At 38.6% G+C, this 15,594-nt stretch overlaps 1 protein-coding gene across 3 annotated transcripts in view; it reads left to right on the top strand.

Moving 5' to 3' along the window:
• LOC128136392 (E3 ubiquitin-protein ligase KCMF1) overlaps nucleotides 1-15,594 on the top strand; it is a 55,806-nt gene that overhangs the window by 5,673 nt on the left and 34,539 nt on the right. The window contains exon 2 of one of the 3 annotated variants that reach the window (XM_052775874.1): nucleotides 3,007-3,108. The exons of the other annotated variants lie outside the window; for them this stretch is intronic. The gene's annotated coding sequence lies outside the window, so the exon portion shown is untranslated. The remainder of the gene's footprint in view (nucleotides 1-3,006; nucleotides 3,109-15,594) is intronic. 3 annotated transcript variants of the gene reach the window in all.

Raw genomic sequence — 15,594 nt, 5'->3', positions numbered from 1 at the left:
GTCGCTGTTCATAGCTGTGTCTTGATTGTTGTTGCTTCAGTTACTGTTAAGGAATAAAAAAACCTGAATAGTGACATATAAAAAGTGTTAACTATATTCAGGAAACTGCTGGACAAAGCAGCAGATTGGAAGAACAGTGCTCAGGAGTTGGGATGTGCCAGAATTTGGTTGCACAGACAGCACTAATTCAACCTTCTTTGAGTATCTGCATTGTGTAATTACACAGCTGCGTATTATCTATTCTGTATCAGCCCTGCCTCTCCTAGGGTGCGCAGGAAGGTTTTGTGTGTTAGAACCCTGCTCTGTGGGAGTGTACAGCAAATGAGCAGGTAGGAGGCATTACAGGAAGAAAGGATGGTCGAGGTGTTGACAGTGGAGTTTTGTTGTGGAAAGCTGGATCGACCCTCCTGCAGAGGGTCCTCTACTCCGGAGTTCATGTGGACTACTAGGCAAATCACTTCAGCAGGAATTCACAGGTCGTTGTTAGCTGTTTGCTCCTTATGTTATGAAGGCCTGATTTGGGGATCTGAGCATTCATGACTGCAACTGTAGTAACTGAGCGATAAGCTTTGAAAAACACTTAACTCTAGAAAATCAAAGACTCTGAAAAATGCATCCTTTGGCATCTCAGATTGGGCAGCTGGATTCAGTGGACTTGCAGTTTTAATCTTTACATGTCTTGGTTTACCTCTGTTTGAAGAGAAGGAAAATAGTGCTTAGAAGTGCTGTTAAAGTTAATTAATTGATATTTGTGCTGCACTGAAATGCTATAGAGGAATGCTTGCAGGGAAAAGGCAGTGCAGAAATCCATAGTCAATGCAAATTTTTCAAAGTGTGTGATACATAAAGGCTCAGACTGACCAGTGATGATAAAACAAATAGACTTTTTGGTTTGTTTACTGAACACTATATGCCCTGGTGCACTGAGTGAGGTGGTATTTTTCTAGAAAGGAATACAGTTGTGTTAGATTGCATTTCCTATGGATTCTGGTAATTGATTGATACTAGGATGCATATATTTTAATATGAGCAAAGTTGGGAGTTTTCATGTTTGGTTGGTTTTTTTATTTTTCTTGGAATCACTTGGGCTAAATCTTCCACATCTAATGCATTCTTCCCTCTACAGGATTAGAACAGATGAGTGGATTTGGTACCTGCAGGTACTGAAAATGCAGTCATAATGGAGAAGAGGTATATACAAGCTTAACTGTAGGCAGCAATGTTGCTCACCCGTACAGAAACAGCATTATAAGGCACTGTGAGCAGCTTGGGCACACTGAGTTCCAAGAACTCAAAAAGAGTGCTGTTAGTGACTCAGGACATGTGTGAGGGGGAATTACTGCAGGGATGGAAATTGAAAAGGTATTTACCTCAGGCTGATATGGAGAGGGAATCTGAAAGAAAGGCATCATCTATGCAAGAGTCTGTAATCCCTTTCTGAATACAAGAAGATATCTCATTAATTGAAGAGGGTGATTAAAACTTAAGTGCTTTTTCATACGGTATCTAATGATATTGTGGAGGATTTTTTCACTGAAGGTTCTTGAGGCTACCTAGTACCCAGGTTAAACAATTAAAGCTTTGGATTTTATCTTATGCTTTATATTCCAGGTCTCTCAACTATTTCAGGTTTGAATGCGGCAGTTGAGTATCTCAAATCTTATGTCCCATTTGGTTCTTGCACCTTTCTCTGAAGCATCACCTGAACACCTGGTTTGAACTTACTCCTATCATTTTTGCACATATGGTCCTTATGGTTATCCACATTTTTATGTCTGCATAGCATTATTACAATTAATTTTGACACAGTGAAGTAAGAGCATTTTGAATTCAGTGTGGAGCATAGAGACAAACTCATTAGTTCCACTGTTTCAGAATGTGTGTGTAAACCCAAGGTTTCAGTTTAGAGCTATTTAAAAAGTTTTATTTGGCTTATTGACATTTACAAAGTTGGTAAGTGAGGTTTGTACCAAGTGAAAATTGTGGGGCATCATCATAGAAGTGTCTTCAGCTTTAATATGATTTTTATCACTCACCTAACTAACTGATCTTCATCCATAGGTCTCAGAATTGTATTTCAAAGATGTGTGCAGGTGATGGCTTGATTTCTGCCACTTGAAGTCATTGGTTCTAGTTTGGAATTAATTTTCACGTACGGATAGAAGTTACTGGAGCCTCCAACATACTTGGAAATTCCACTCCCCCACCCCCACCCCCAGGTTTGTTTTGAGAATGTAGTTTGAATGAGTGTTAGGGGGAGGATGGATTTGTTTGATGGATTTTTTAATAATTTTTAATGTTAAAATATTTAAATATTTTTTTTTTTAGGCTTAGTCTATGATTTGCCTTTGTACAAGAACTCCTCTTTTTATTGCCCATTTGTCACCCTGCAGTGAATTTCATGAGTATGTTAATTCTATCTGTTGTGATTGCTTTATCTGGATCTTCTAGGAGACTTTCTCTAAAAGTTAGCCCATTTTCAGTTGGAGACCTGGGTAGAGCTTTTTTGTTACAATTAAACAGGGAACCTGGACACAGGAGACCATGATGTCTCTCCCATTTGCACATGGGATATAAGGTAGAGATTTTATGTCTTGCCAGAAGACACTCGGGAAAGTCTCCTAAAGATAGGAATTAGTGCTTTTGCACTCCACTGCAGTAAGTTTTATAGATGCAAGTGCATTCTTCCAAATTTTTGACTCATTGGGACATTTCAGTGGCATATACTGTTTGCAGCTATCATTTCATACAGCTTCACTATAGTATTTTGAATTTGTTTTTAATTCCAGTATTTACATAGATTTTCACATTTTTATTAAAATACTATTGATCCTGTTCCATATTTGATTTGGATCATCCCACTGTCATCACTGACAAAATCCAGCTGAAGAAAGACATTAATTAAAAAAAAAATTGTTTTTTTAAAAATACATTGCAAAAGTAAGATGAAGCAACAGACAAAGGTTAAAAAAAATAATCATAATTCCATTTTTTTTCTTGCCTCAGGTCAGATTTGGTCTTCCCCCATGACCTCTGCCACTTCCTGGTGCCAGATTCTTTTTGGGAGGCAATGTTTCTTGTCTTGACTGACAAGAGGTGCTGTCTCTGGTAGGATAAATTATCTTCTTTGCTTTCCTTCTTTTTGTCTTTGATCTCTTGTCTTTCACCCTCTTACTTCCTTGTTGTTGTTCTTCCTTCCCTTTACTGTGCTTTTCCTCTCCTACTTTCCTCCTTAGAGACCTCTAGGATGGGATTTTCAAAAACACCTGGGGAAGCTGTAGACCCATATTGGGTTCAAGTGCAATAGAAGTTTAATGCCTGCCCCTGTAAGCCTTTTTGAAAAGGAAAGCTCTGTTATTTCTCGGTAGCACAACTAGCCCTCGCTTACTTCAGAAAATAGCTGTTGCTGAAAATGTTTTTAGGCAGCAGTTTCTCTGACCTATTACAGAGATAGATTTGTGTTTTGGTTTTGTTAGATGAGACAAGGTGGCTTTAGTATTGAAGATTTTACTTACTAGCCTGGGTTATGACTGATGAATTCTTTAATTATTTGTTCAGGAGAGTCACTGTTTACAAAACTCTTCAGTAACACTTGATTCCTAGTGTTAAAGGATTTTTGAGGTCTGACTTCTGTTAGCTTACTGATATTAAAGCAGCCAGTATTTTTGGCTGAAGGCAATTACTATTGGCCAGCTCTCTTAGACTGCGTTTACCCTAAAAAAATTGAAAGGATGGGATGAAGTCTTTGTGTATAAACAGTTAGTGCAGAAATTAGTGTGAATTAATGTGACAGATGGGATAAAGTGGTTTGAGAATATCAATATTCATATTCGGATTGTGATTTTAAACCAATTTCTAAACAAATCCTGCTCCTCTGCAGACCAACAGAGTTGCTCTCCAGGTTGATAGTATGGCAGGAACTTCATGGCAGCTTCTGGAAGCAAACACCTGGGCATGTGCCTAGAACAACATTAGAATTACTTGGAGGCTGAATGGAGGCATCCTGGAGGTGGGTGGTTGGAGAGCAGTGCTGTGAGCTGTTAAATAGGTGATATCTGTGGATACCTATCTCAAGTATCCTAGCTCCAGCAGCAATAGATCATACAAGATTTTCAAGGTCAGAAATGCATTAGGATACAGTCATGTAAGGACTTCTTGTGTGATTGTCAGTAACTTCTGTCTTTACTTCCAAATAAATAATTCTAGTAAGAAACAACATTCAGTTTTACTGGTAATACATTTTTTGCATAACTTATCAGTTTGTGTGTGTATTAGCTGTATATGCTTAGAAATCGGTGTTCACCTGAGTGAATTTGAAAACTGCTGGGAGTCTGACTATAAACCTTTGTCATTTGGTCTTTCTTTTGAGACAGAATGAAATTGACTGAAGAAGTCTGTGGTTTGGGCACAAAGGTTTGTCTGTGCTCAGGATACCATCACCTCGCTTTCATGTCAAGAAAGTAAATGCTTTAATTATTGCAAATATTTGCATATGTTTTTAATATAGGCAGTAACAATGAGATGTGCCTAGTACAAACGGTGTTTAGCGTACAGATATTACGTATATATCAAGCTGAGGTGTGGATTGTCTCTGCAAGTGGAAAATTTCTGTCGGGAGAAGCACCTTGTGATTCACAGATGAAATTGGATCTGTGAGAGCAGCTTCACCAAGAGTAGTAGCGGTGGAACATAGGTTGCAACTGGACAGACATAGTCCTACCACTGCACTTTCCAAAGTTTCTTCTGACTTTACTTTCCGAAAGTAAATAAGGCCACTAACTTCAGCACCTGAATTATTGTTAGTCCAGAGTAGACTCTCTCCTTAAACCTAGCTGTGGAAAGTGATGTAGGATTGGGAAAGAGAATTTAGGATGCCCTTGAAGAAAGACTAAGCTTTGCAAAAGTAAGCTGTAGAGATGTGCATAAGATGGCTCATATGATCTTATTCCATACCTGTTCCCTGCTACTGTTTGTATGGTTCTGATAAGATGAAAGTGTCAGTAAGTGTAGTCTGATCTCCAGCTGGAAGTTGGTTACTTCTGCTGTAAACCATGACCAATTTTTTTAATTGTTTAGCCTTGTATTTGTTAATTATATTAATTAGATGCCTTACAGATTTAAGAAGATGGAGTAGAAACTGTGTAGAGTATCTTGACTAAGGAGGAGGTCAGATAGATTTTTGCAGCTCTCTTCTCCCTTGGTTATATTCAATTTTGGAAAACTGTGAAGGTGAATAAACCTATTTGCCCTCCTGAATGCAGAAAGAATGGATGCTGTGATCTATGATCTCCCAGTATCTTCTCCAAGATTGTTTTGGCATAAGGCCTGCGAATTGCCAGGCAGGATCTGAGAGCATACCAAGTGTTCCTTATTCTGGAAGACTTTTGTGAGGAGCTGAGAAAACAGCTTGAGATTTTGCTGCAGAAGAGTGGCTTTAAAAGTGAAGATTCCTTAGAATAATTGACTGTTATTAGTCAAACTTGTAGAGTTTGCTATTGATAACATTCTTGTGTTATTCCAAACTGCTGTCTGAAGTTTATTTAGAAGCAGAGGATCTGCAGGAAGCAAATTCTCAAGTTTAACTGATAATGTCACATTAAAAAAAACAAAAAAATAAATGGAGGATTTTAATAGGTTTTGGGGTTGTTTTGTAGTCTATGATGTTATCCAGCTCTTAAGTATTGGAGGCAGCTACTGAGAGGTGTCATTCTCATTGTATGTCAAAGCTCACTTAATATTTTGTTCCTGGAAGCATTAGGAATTCAAGGGATCATAGAATCATAGAATCGTTTAGGTTGGAAAAGACCTTCAAGATCATCGAGTCCAACCACCAACCATGCCCACTACACCATGTTCTGAAAGTGACCAGAAAGCTGAAGGAGCAGATGGTTGAGAATTACATGCCAGAGTACAGCTATCCAGCCACGAATAAAGTACTTTGGGGTGATAATTGAGGTGCAGAACTCCAGACTCTGTAGCTTTGAGGAATAGCATGATGTATTTTTTCAGAGCAAATGTTTCATGTCAGCAGCTGATGAATACTGTTCGTAGTGCTTGCATTAAACTTTGTGTTGAGTTTCTTCCAAACCTATTTTTCCTTTCTTCTAATGTTCTTACTCGCAAATTAATGCTTTTGAAGAAATGAGACACTTTCTTAGCTTGTGTAATATGATGTTGCATTAAATGTCCCTAATCTGTAAGATGGCACTGCCTGCATGCTCTTTCATAGTGCTGAGCATTTGGAGATCTTGGCAGTGTATAGCAATTGTGAAGGTCCATGCTGCAGTTTCTTCCAATTAATCCAGGAACTCTAGAGAAGCTGCTGGGACTCTGAGGAATGTCTCTCATAAATGAGAAACTACAGAGGAAATACTTTGAATGAGCTGATGACCTATATTCAAGTCAAAGCAGACCTTAGGGGTAAAGAAGACTAAAGAAGTTGTATGTAAGTAATAGGGTTGTGAATCCTTTTGTTTTCTTCCTGCAGCAATTGTAAGGCATCTTCTAATCATACACAAGAAAAATGGACTCACTATTGGCTGTACTGTAGGCTCCAAGTTGCTGTGTGTGGGTCTGTTGCCTGTACTGAAAGATGTCTGCAAATCCCCAGAAAGCTTCAAAACTCTATGTTTTATGTGGACAGTATTTCAGATGCAGTGTCATACCTCTTTCTTCCTGAAAAATTAATGTAGAATTGTAAACTTTGGGAAGGCAAGAGGTGCTGAATTGCTTCTGAGTTTTACTGCTCTGCTGAGAGGTGTGTCAGTAAAATAAGGTAGCTGCCAGCTGTAGCACATGCGGAAGAGTCTGGAAGGAAAGTAGTTAATGCTTACTGTTTCCTGTAGGACCTGGTGTGTTGTAACAGTTGATAGGGAGTTCAGAAAACCTGTTAAAATGACAGTTGGCTTAAAGTTGTAGCAGGAATGTGGACATGCTGTTCTGCTGAATGGGCTGAAGGTCTCTCTTCGTCCCTGCTCCCCAGTGACACCACCTTGAAGACTGCCAAGGTAAATGGATGGAGTTTCACGCTTATACCCAACTTCAGTTACAGGTATCTGTAGACTAGAACGCTGTGCTCTTTTGATGGTAAAACTGGTTGCATGTTTGACATGTTCCCAAATCAAACTTTAGAATCCAACATGGTGTGCAGTGAGGCAGTCTTAAAAAATATTTATGCATTTGAAGAAGGTACTAACTACAGAAGATGCAAGTATCACAATGAGTGATTTTGATCATAAACATCTGAGAACTTGAAATAGCTCAGCAGTTTAGTGGACGAAAACTACCTTTCTGTGTGGAATTCAAGCAGAGTCCGGTAGAAATGGAGAACAGAGCTTATAAGTTAGTCTGAAAACATAAAGAAAAAGTTGTGGTTGTCAATGTTGTGAATGCACTATGTCTGTCCTTCCAAGATGCAGAAATTGAGGTAAAACAGTGAAAATCTCTGGTGTCTCCCCCAGCTTCATTATCTAGGGTTTTTTTCAGTAGTATCTTTATATTATAGCACTCAATTATTTTCTAATAGGCAATCATGTAAAAACTTCTTTCAATGAAGATTTATCAGATTTGTTTGTACAGTTGATTTTTCTCTTATCCTTAAAATCCTGTTCTGTGCATTTTGCAACTGCAGCATGACACCTATGTAGTAGGGAGACCTAATGGGCTTTGATGCTCCCTCTCCTTGTTTCTTAAATTATGAAGTGAGGTATGTTTTATCTGTTTTGATAAAATGCTGTATTACTAGGCACCTGCTTTATTCTTGTAGTTCAGCAAATAAAGAAAAACTTGTCTATAAATTGCTGTCTGTTATTTTCATTTTAAAAAGCGTCTTTTTTTGTTAAAACAATTTCCAAATTTTTAGAACTCTGTGGGAAATAAGATTTTTTTTTTTTTTTTTGTAGTTCAGTCATTAAATTAGGTTCCTATACTAAGTATTCCTCTGCAACTGTAAGTTTCAGACTGTTTCCATCTGGCTGTTGATCCTTTGTGCAAATGCAGTTTTCCAAATGTTTTTGACATTGTTTAATTCTGAATGTCTTGTTCTAGAGCAAGGCTGAATGACTCTGTCTCCTATGCAGAGTAAGGATGAAGGACTGCAGAAGGCTTTTTTCTGAAGCAAGGTGATGGGAATTGTGGTACCTGTCTGACTCTTGTGGTCCAAGTTAGAGTGCTTGGCAATTTGCTTCATTAAAATTTAACGTGAGGATTTGAGAGATCTGAGTTTTGGCAGGATAGAACAAAAATCCCATTTTTTCGTCTTTATTCTGCCTTTTGGTGTTTATACCTGCAACAAAACAGTTATACTGAAACCACAGTGATTGTTTTGTTCAGAGTTGTTGTTTCCCCCTCCAATTGAAAATAGGTGCTCTAAATAGTGACCTTAATGTATCTTCAGTTTCTATACAGATAGAGATTGTTTTTTCTCTTTGAAATTGTAGGTGGCTGCTTTCAGTTCTAGGAATAAAAATGAACTCTCCCTTCCTGTCCTGAAAGTTCTTAATGATTGGGATTTTATGGCAGAATAATAGTGAAGCTGATGAACTTGTATTTCATGTTTCTACAGTAAATTGATACCTTGTTATCTGGTTTGACAGACTTACAATTATTTTTTTCATACTTGTCCCAAGTGATGCTTTCCTTTTTAGTGTGTTGGATTAAAAATCAAATTGTGTAGGGGTTTTCCAGGAATCAGGTTTACTTTGAGGACAGGTTTGAACAGAAATATTTTTTTAAAAGCAGTTTTTCTTAAATAAAAAGAGTTTTAAGAGATTGAGCTAATTACAGTGAAAAAACTATGAACTGTGATCTGTAAATCAGTAATGGCTTTTAGTGTTTGGTGATAGATTGAAAGCTATTTAGGAAAACAATCTCATAATTTTCAAATAGAGTGGTTAGTAAATTATTCTGAAAAGTAAGTTGGATAGATGTGTAAAGGATGGATGGGACTGTCAGGGAAGTGTTCAGAAGGTAGTGTTCTGATAGTCTTTGGTTCTTTATGCCTATGTGGTATAAGAGGAGAAGAAAAAAGAAACTACAAGTAATAAAGCTAAATGAAACTCTTCCTAATGAAAGGAAGAAAGAAAAAGGTGGGCATTTGGTATGGCTGGCAAATGGCTGGGTTGCCAATCCAGGGAACATATAAGCAATTAGCAAAGAAGTATGTGCCATGGAGAATCAGAAAGAAGGGGAGAGGAATGGAACAAACTCAAAGCCAGACCAAAATAGGCATGAAACCTTTTTTGCTTTAGGTTACTGCATTTCCCACAGCACTTTTCTTGTGTAGCTTTCACATCATAAGCAATTGTAGCTTCTGCAGGCATGTTATCAGCTTGAGAAGCTGTTCTCTGTAACAAAGAGTGGGAGTAATAGTGTTTGCCAAGGCAGTCTGTTTATGTTCATAGTACGCCAAATGCCTGAGAAAGCCCAGGGTAGAACACTGCTACTACTTAGATGAATATACGGTAGGTTTTTAACTTCCTGTTGCCATTGTTTAAATAAATTTATGTTACCGTTCTGTCTTGAGTTCAGAGAAACTCAAGTATTTTTACAAGTTCCTAGACCTCTTGTGGTGTTCAGGAAGGATAAATTTCTTTTATGCCATTGTGGTGCCATTCAGAATGGTGATTTTGAAGGTAGGCTGTAAGTTTGAAAGTGTTCTTGTGCTCCTGTCTGTAAACTTAAGTTGGGTGACAGGGAGAAATCTAGGTATGGCTGCCAGCTGTGTATTGGACATCGCTGCTTTCTTTAATGAAGAGGAGAACCACTTGTTCTTCTTTCCCTCCCTCTCTCAGCTGCTTTCTGGGTGTGTTTTCCTGACATGAAAAGTCTGTATATTTCCAGACCACCTTGTGCAAGTCTTTACTGTAAGTCTCGGCTATTGTGAGACATGAGTCTCATATTGTGAGACAATCACAAGGCATTACTGCAAGAGCTGGAACATTTGCTGCATGAAAACTTTGTCTTTCTCTTCTACCTCTCTGGTTGCCCAGCCAGTGCTGCCTGGTTCCTGCATTGCTGCCTGTGTTAAATCTTAACCTCTTCTCTGTGCTGCAGGGGAGAAAAGCTTGCTGCATTTGCCTGTTTGGGGAATGTTTAAGTCTAAGAGGGTCGGGAGTGAGTCTGACAGTGCAAAAGGAGGTAAAGCCGAGGGTGTATTCCAGACACCAGAGCTATGCATAAGGTGTACCTAAACAGAATACTTAATTTCTGCTAAGCTTTTTGCAAAGGTAAGAGTTTACAAGGGAAACTGATGAATTTGGCCTCTGCCGGGTGTGTTGAGTTATGATGTTTTTCTCTTATCTGCCTGAAACAGTGGCTCATAGAAAAAGGAGTCAAGACTATCGAGTCTTCAAGCACTTTAACTTCTGCTCAGTTGAGCTGTACTACTCAGTTCTCTCCCATGCCTGACTGGACATGTGTCTTGTTCACCTTGTTTGTTTTTCCTTTTTTTTTTTTTTTTTGTTACTCTTATTTTGACTTAGTGTGTTATTTAATAAGCAAAGGTTTATTTTCTGAGAAGACTACATCTTAATTCTTGCAGGGCTCAACAGAGAAGTACCAGTTCTTCCGTTTTAATTTCTTTATTTTCTCAATGTTTCTTCATGTTTCTTACACCTACAAAAGTCATTTTTGTGTGATGTTCTTCCCACCAGCCCAATTCTCTTTCAGTTGGTGTTTGCCTGGGCTGCATCTTTCTGTTGTCTCTTTAATCCTGAACGAAACTCAGGAACCTGTTTCTGTCCTATTAAATGAGAAACTTTGCCATTGATTTTACTATATACAGGATTTACCCCGGTGCTGTTAAAGTTATTTTCTTGCCCTGGCACTGTTTACAGCTTCCTCAGTTTAGGTATTTTTCTGTTAATAGAATTCACATGCTGTTTGCCATTTTCCAGATTAACAGAGTTGTTAAGTAAGATCACGTCTGATGCCACTGCCTTTTGCTGCCACGTTACAAACTTTTGCACTCTGATGAATGTGTTGCAATTTGTTTAATTTTAATGTGTTTACAGTACTCTAGCAGGCTTTCATGTTGTGATGGTTTTGATGGTCAAATTAAATTAATTGAATTATAAGAGACATGTGAGACAGTATCAAATATTAAATTAGAAATCCAAATCTGCTTGATCAAAAAATCCTTGCAGTGTACACTGTTTCTAGTTATACTTTAAATGTCTTAAACATGTCTGGGAAAACCTTTCACTAAATCAGTTCTCATGACAGGTTAAGAATTGTGCTGGTTTTTAAATGTTTAAATATGTTAAATGTAATTCTCTATTCAGAGAAGATACCTGACATTCTTTGTTGAAAATTTAGAAGTCTGTGGTACTCTGAATGAAAACATCTTTGTGCTGTAGGAGGCCAGGATTTAAAACTGTAACCTAGTTTTCTCTGAACTTAAGGAACAATTAGTGAAGAGTGTGATCAGGATATGAAGCCTAGAAAACACTATTTAGATTGTCAGTAAGTATTTAATATGCTTTTTGGGGGGCTAATATATCTGTTTCTGTTTTGTGGTGTTTGCAGTAAATTGTGAAAGTGATAAAACAGAAAATAGAAGGCATAGCAATACTCTTCTAGGAGGTTTCAAACGTAATAGCTGTCTTCCAGTAGCAGTGGATTTATATTTTGCTAAACAAAATGCCTTAGAAACAGGGTAGGCTAGTTAAAAAATGGGTTTTGAAAATTGGTCTCCTGTAGCTGCTTTCTCATCTTATCTGAAGGAGTTTCGCAGGACTCCTATGAACTTGTTAAAATCCTTTTTACATATCTGCTTGCTTTCTGTATTTTGGCACAGGGATGTGCATTATTTTGTCTGTCCTTTCTTGAATGTAGACAAGTTTGTTCTCTATTACAGAAGATTGGAAGGCATTCTACCTAGGTTGTCAGGAAAGTTGGGTTTTTTTGCATCATAGGCTTTATAGTGATTCTTGATAAAATGATGTCTAGATAGCAAGTCCAGAGTTTTCAGAAGCCTCTAGAGCAGTTCCTGGTTTGTATGTGTGGTGTCCCAGCAGTGTATCTATAGAGATGGAAGAATGTGTGGATTTCTGTGTAAAATCTTTACAAAGAAAGTGATTGCTCTTTTTATTGTGTAGAGAGAATATATGTTTAATATTGACAAGAATCGATTGAGATTCCATGTGTGTGCTTGTACAGAACATGTTTTAGCCTGTTTCAGGTCGGAGTACGTGAGCAATATTTAAACCTCATCTTACAAATGTATTTGTATACTGTCTCCTTTTTCAGTGATTTGGTACTTGGCAATGATATTCGGACAGTGATCAATAAATTAATATTGATGGGGTTTTGTTTGGTTGGAATTTTTTTGGAAAAGATAATATTTAAAAGAAAGTTGCGTGCACAGGGTTTACTAGTTGGCCGTTATGTCATCCATCTGGGGTTGTAAGAAAACAGCTTTCCTCTTTCAGCCAGTTTCAGCTAAGGTGTAGTGAAACCACCAGTGTTTCTGTTACCTATTTTTAAAAAATTAAAATGTTCGCTTGGTGTTTATATTTGCATTGATGGTGGCAAAGTTGTTCTTGGACCTGCTGTATAAATGTCTTTGGTGTCGTGGGATGCCATCTACTGGGCAGTATGACGTATGCATGAGATACATAGAACCTGCCTGTGAAAGTAGTAAATCCTGAAGTGAGGTGACTTAGGAATTTTTTGATTAAGGTGTTGAAGAACTGCAAGTACTTTGTTAGCATTTCAGTATGTTTTTCAAAGGAGTAAAAACAGCCCTACTTGTTACATTTAGGTATTGTGGCCTTCCTTTCAAAGTTGCATCTGGAGAAGAGATGTTGAGTGACTTTTTCAGTATTCATTGAATTTTGGATAGTGTTTTAGGGAAATATAAATGGTTGTAATGGCAGTCTTGTTCTTTGACTGATTTTAGTACTACATTATTAAAATAATTTGTGTACTCAAATAGAAATTGATGAACTGACTTTTAAAGGTTACAAATCCAAGTTAGGAAGCAGCAGAATGAAGCTAACTAGAACAACTTCATTTCATCCCTTACACATAGGCATTAAGATAATAAGTTTAATTACTTGGCCAGATATGAGTTTGTGTCTGGGACACTCCTTCCTGACTGTCTCGGTGCACAGGATGAACAGCTCTGAGGATGAAATAGAGACATGTATTTTATCGCACACCTGGAACAGTTATGAGGCAGTCAGCTGTGGGAGATTCTTGTTGTGGTGTCAGAATTGGAAGGCATGATGAATGAATGAATTAGGGGATTCCAGAGAGAAAAGGACAGTTTCGTGGGAAAGGCAGGTGACTGTTGCTGTGGGGAGCCATCTCTCCTGCATGATTCCTGCATAGTGTTGGGCATGTTTTGCAGTGCTTACTAATCGCTTGTCCTGATGCCCTAGATGACTGAAACCGTTCTGTGTGCAACTTCTACAACTTGGGGTGCGAAAGCAAAAATTGAAAAAGTCCTTTTGGTAGCACGCTGACTGATGCTCATGTGTTAGGACCAAGGCTGGAACTTGCTGGGCCAGCAGTACTATTCCATTCTTTCTTTCTAGACCAGCTCTAGACAAGTACCAGACACTGCGCATGTGGGCTTCGTGAAGCCTGTTGACAACAGGGAGATGACAAGATTCGGGTGCCTGTTTTTCCTGCAGACTCTGGAGAGGCAGGAGAAGTGCTGTCCAGAAAACAAAAGCCTCTTTGCCCTTCTGGTCTAACGTAGGCCTGATTCCCTCCCTTTCCTCCCCCCTTTCCAATTCCAAGTCAACATCATCTCTGCCTGCAGCTTTAATCCTGCTAGTTCTTTTTGCAGACATACTGGTCTGGTTGCTGCTTCTTCCACTCTGCTATAGGAAGATACTGCATGTTCAGCCCTGTTGCACACAGGATGTGTGAGGGGATGGAGCATTTTTAGTTACTTCAGGGGTATGGTGTGTGAATTTTCTGCTCAGCACTTGGAGCTGCCAGGGTGATGGAGTATGCTCTGTGTTGTAGGTCTCCTTGATGTAAACATCTGAGAAAAAATAAACAAAAATCAAAGTTCTATGGTTTGGCTGAATTTCTGGTGAAATTTTCACAGAAGAGAATTTTCTGTTCTAGAAATCAGGCAGTAGTCTACATTATGAGATGAGGCTATTAAACTGAGAAACATTCAGCATTTCTTTTTTTAATGTGTCGTGGTTTAACCCCAGCCAGCGACTAAACACCACGCAGCCGCTCACTCACTCCCCCCCCACCCAGTGGGATGGGGGAGAAAATCGGGAAAAGAAGCAAAACCCGTGGGTTGAGATAAGAACAGTTTAATAGAACAGAAAAGAAGAAGCTAATAATGATAATGATAACACTAATAAAATGACAACAGCAATAATGAAAGGATTGGAATGTACAAATGATGCACAGTGCAATTGCTCACCACCCACCGACTGGCACCCAGCCAGTCCCAGAGCGGCGATTCCCCACCCCCCCTTCCTAGTTTATATACTGGATGGGACGTCACATGGTATGGAATACCCCGTTGGCCAGTTTGGGTCAGGTGCCCTGGCTGTGTCCTGTGCCAACTTCTTGTGCCCCTCCAGCTTTCTCGCTGGCTGGGCATGAGAAGCTGAAAAATCCTTGACATTAGTCTAAACACTACTGAGCAACAACTGAAGACATCAGTGTTATCAACATTCTTCGTGTACTGAACTCAAAACATAGCACTGTACCAGCTACTAGGAAGACAGTTAACTCTATCCCAGCTGAAACCAGGACATAATGTTGCCAAATGGCATATATTTTCCTGTCTTCAGTCTTGGAAACAACTGAACTACTTAAGTAGAATGTCTTGCTTTAAGGCCTGGGGTTGCCATGTGGTCTGTGGACTACAGATGAGATAGTTGATATCAAGCAAATTTATTTAAAAACAAACCAACCAACCCACTGAAAGAACATCTTACACTGAAATGTATCAGATGCATATTAAAAGTATTAAAGTGTTACTTATGCTCTTCAGAATATAAAAATAAAATGCAGTACACGGGTTGCAACCTTTTGTACCACAAAAGAGGCAGCACAACTTTTTAATTTTCGCTTGCATGCTTAAGTTGGGGTTTTGAAAGGTAAGAAACCTTGAAGTTTGTCCAGTCCCCTTGAAATTCAGTGTGGTACTCTTGCATGTAATTTTGTCAGCCACTGAGAAGGGTGAACACCTTTAGTACTTCAGTCCTTCCCTATGGTAGGAAGAAATGCTTAAGTAACTGGCATTTTCATTCTGACAGGCTAATCATGTATTTATGTTGGACATTAAAGAAATTCAGTGATCCTCACTCTGAGCACTGATGAATTAAAAACAATGCCTAAATTACAGGCCGGAAGGTTGGTTTTTGGACATTTAGCTGCTGACAGGAATGTTAAATGGTGAAACTACCCATGAACCTAATGTCTTCCAATGTGTTGCTAAAACAAAGGAGTTTAATTCTCAGGGATAGCACACAGACTGAATACTGCTCTCCGGAGCCACATGTTGCTGTCTTCATTGTTTGAATGCTTCAGATGCAGGTTTCGTATGTGTTTTAGATGTTTTCTAGTGATTAGTGGATGGCATTTTCTCTGAAACTTCTAAAAATTAAG

Source organism: Harpia harpyja, chromosome Z (assembly GCF_026419915.1).
Source record: "Harpia harpyja isolate bHarHar1 chromosome Z, bHarHar1 primary haplotype, whole genome shotgun sequence".
NCBI classification, from domain to species: Eukaryota; Metazoa; Chordata; class Aves; order Accipitriformes; family Accipitridae; genus Harpia; species Harpia harpyja.
Note: the sequence above shows the minus strand (reverse complement) of the source record. Positions and strands in the feature narration are given on the sequence as shown.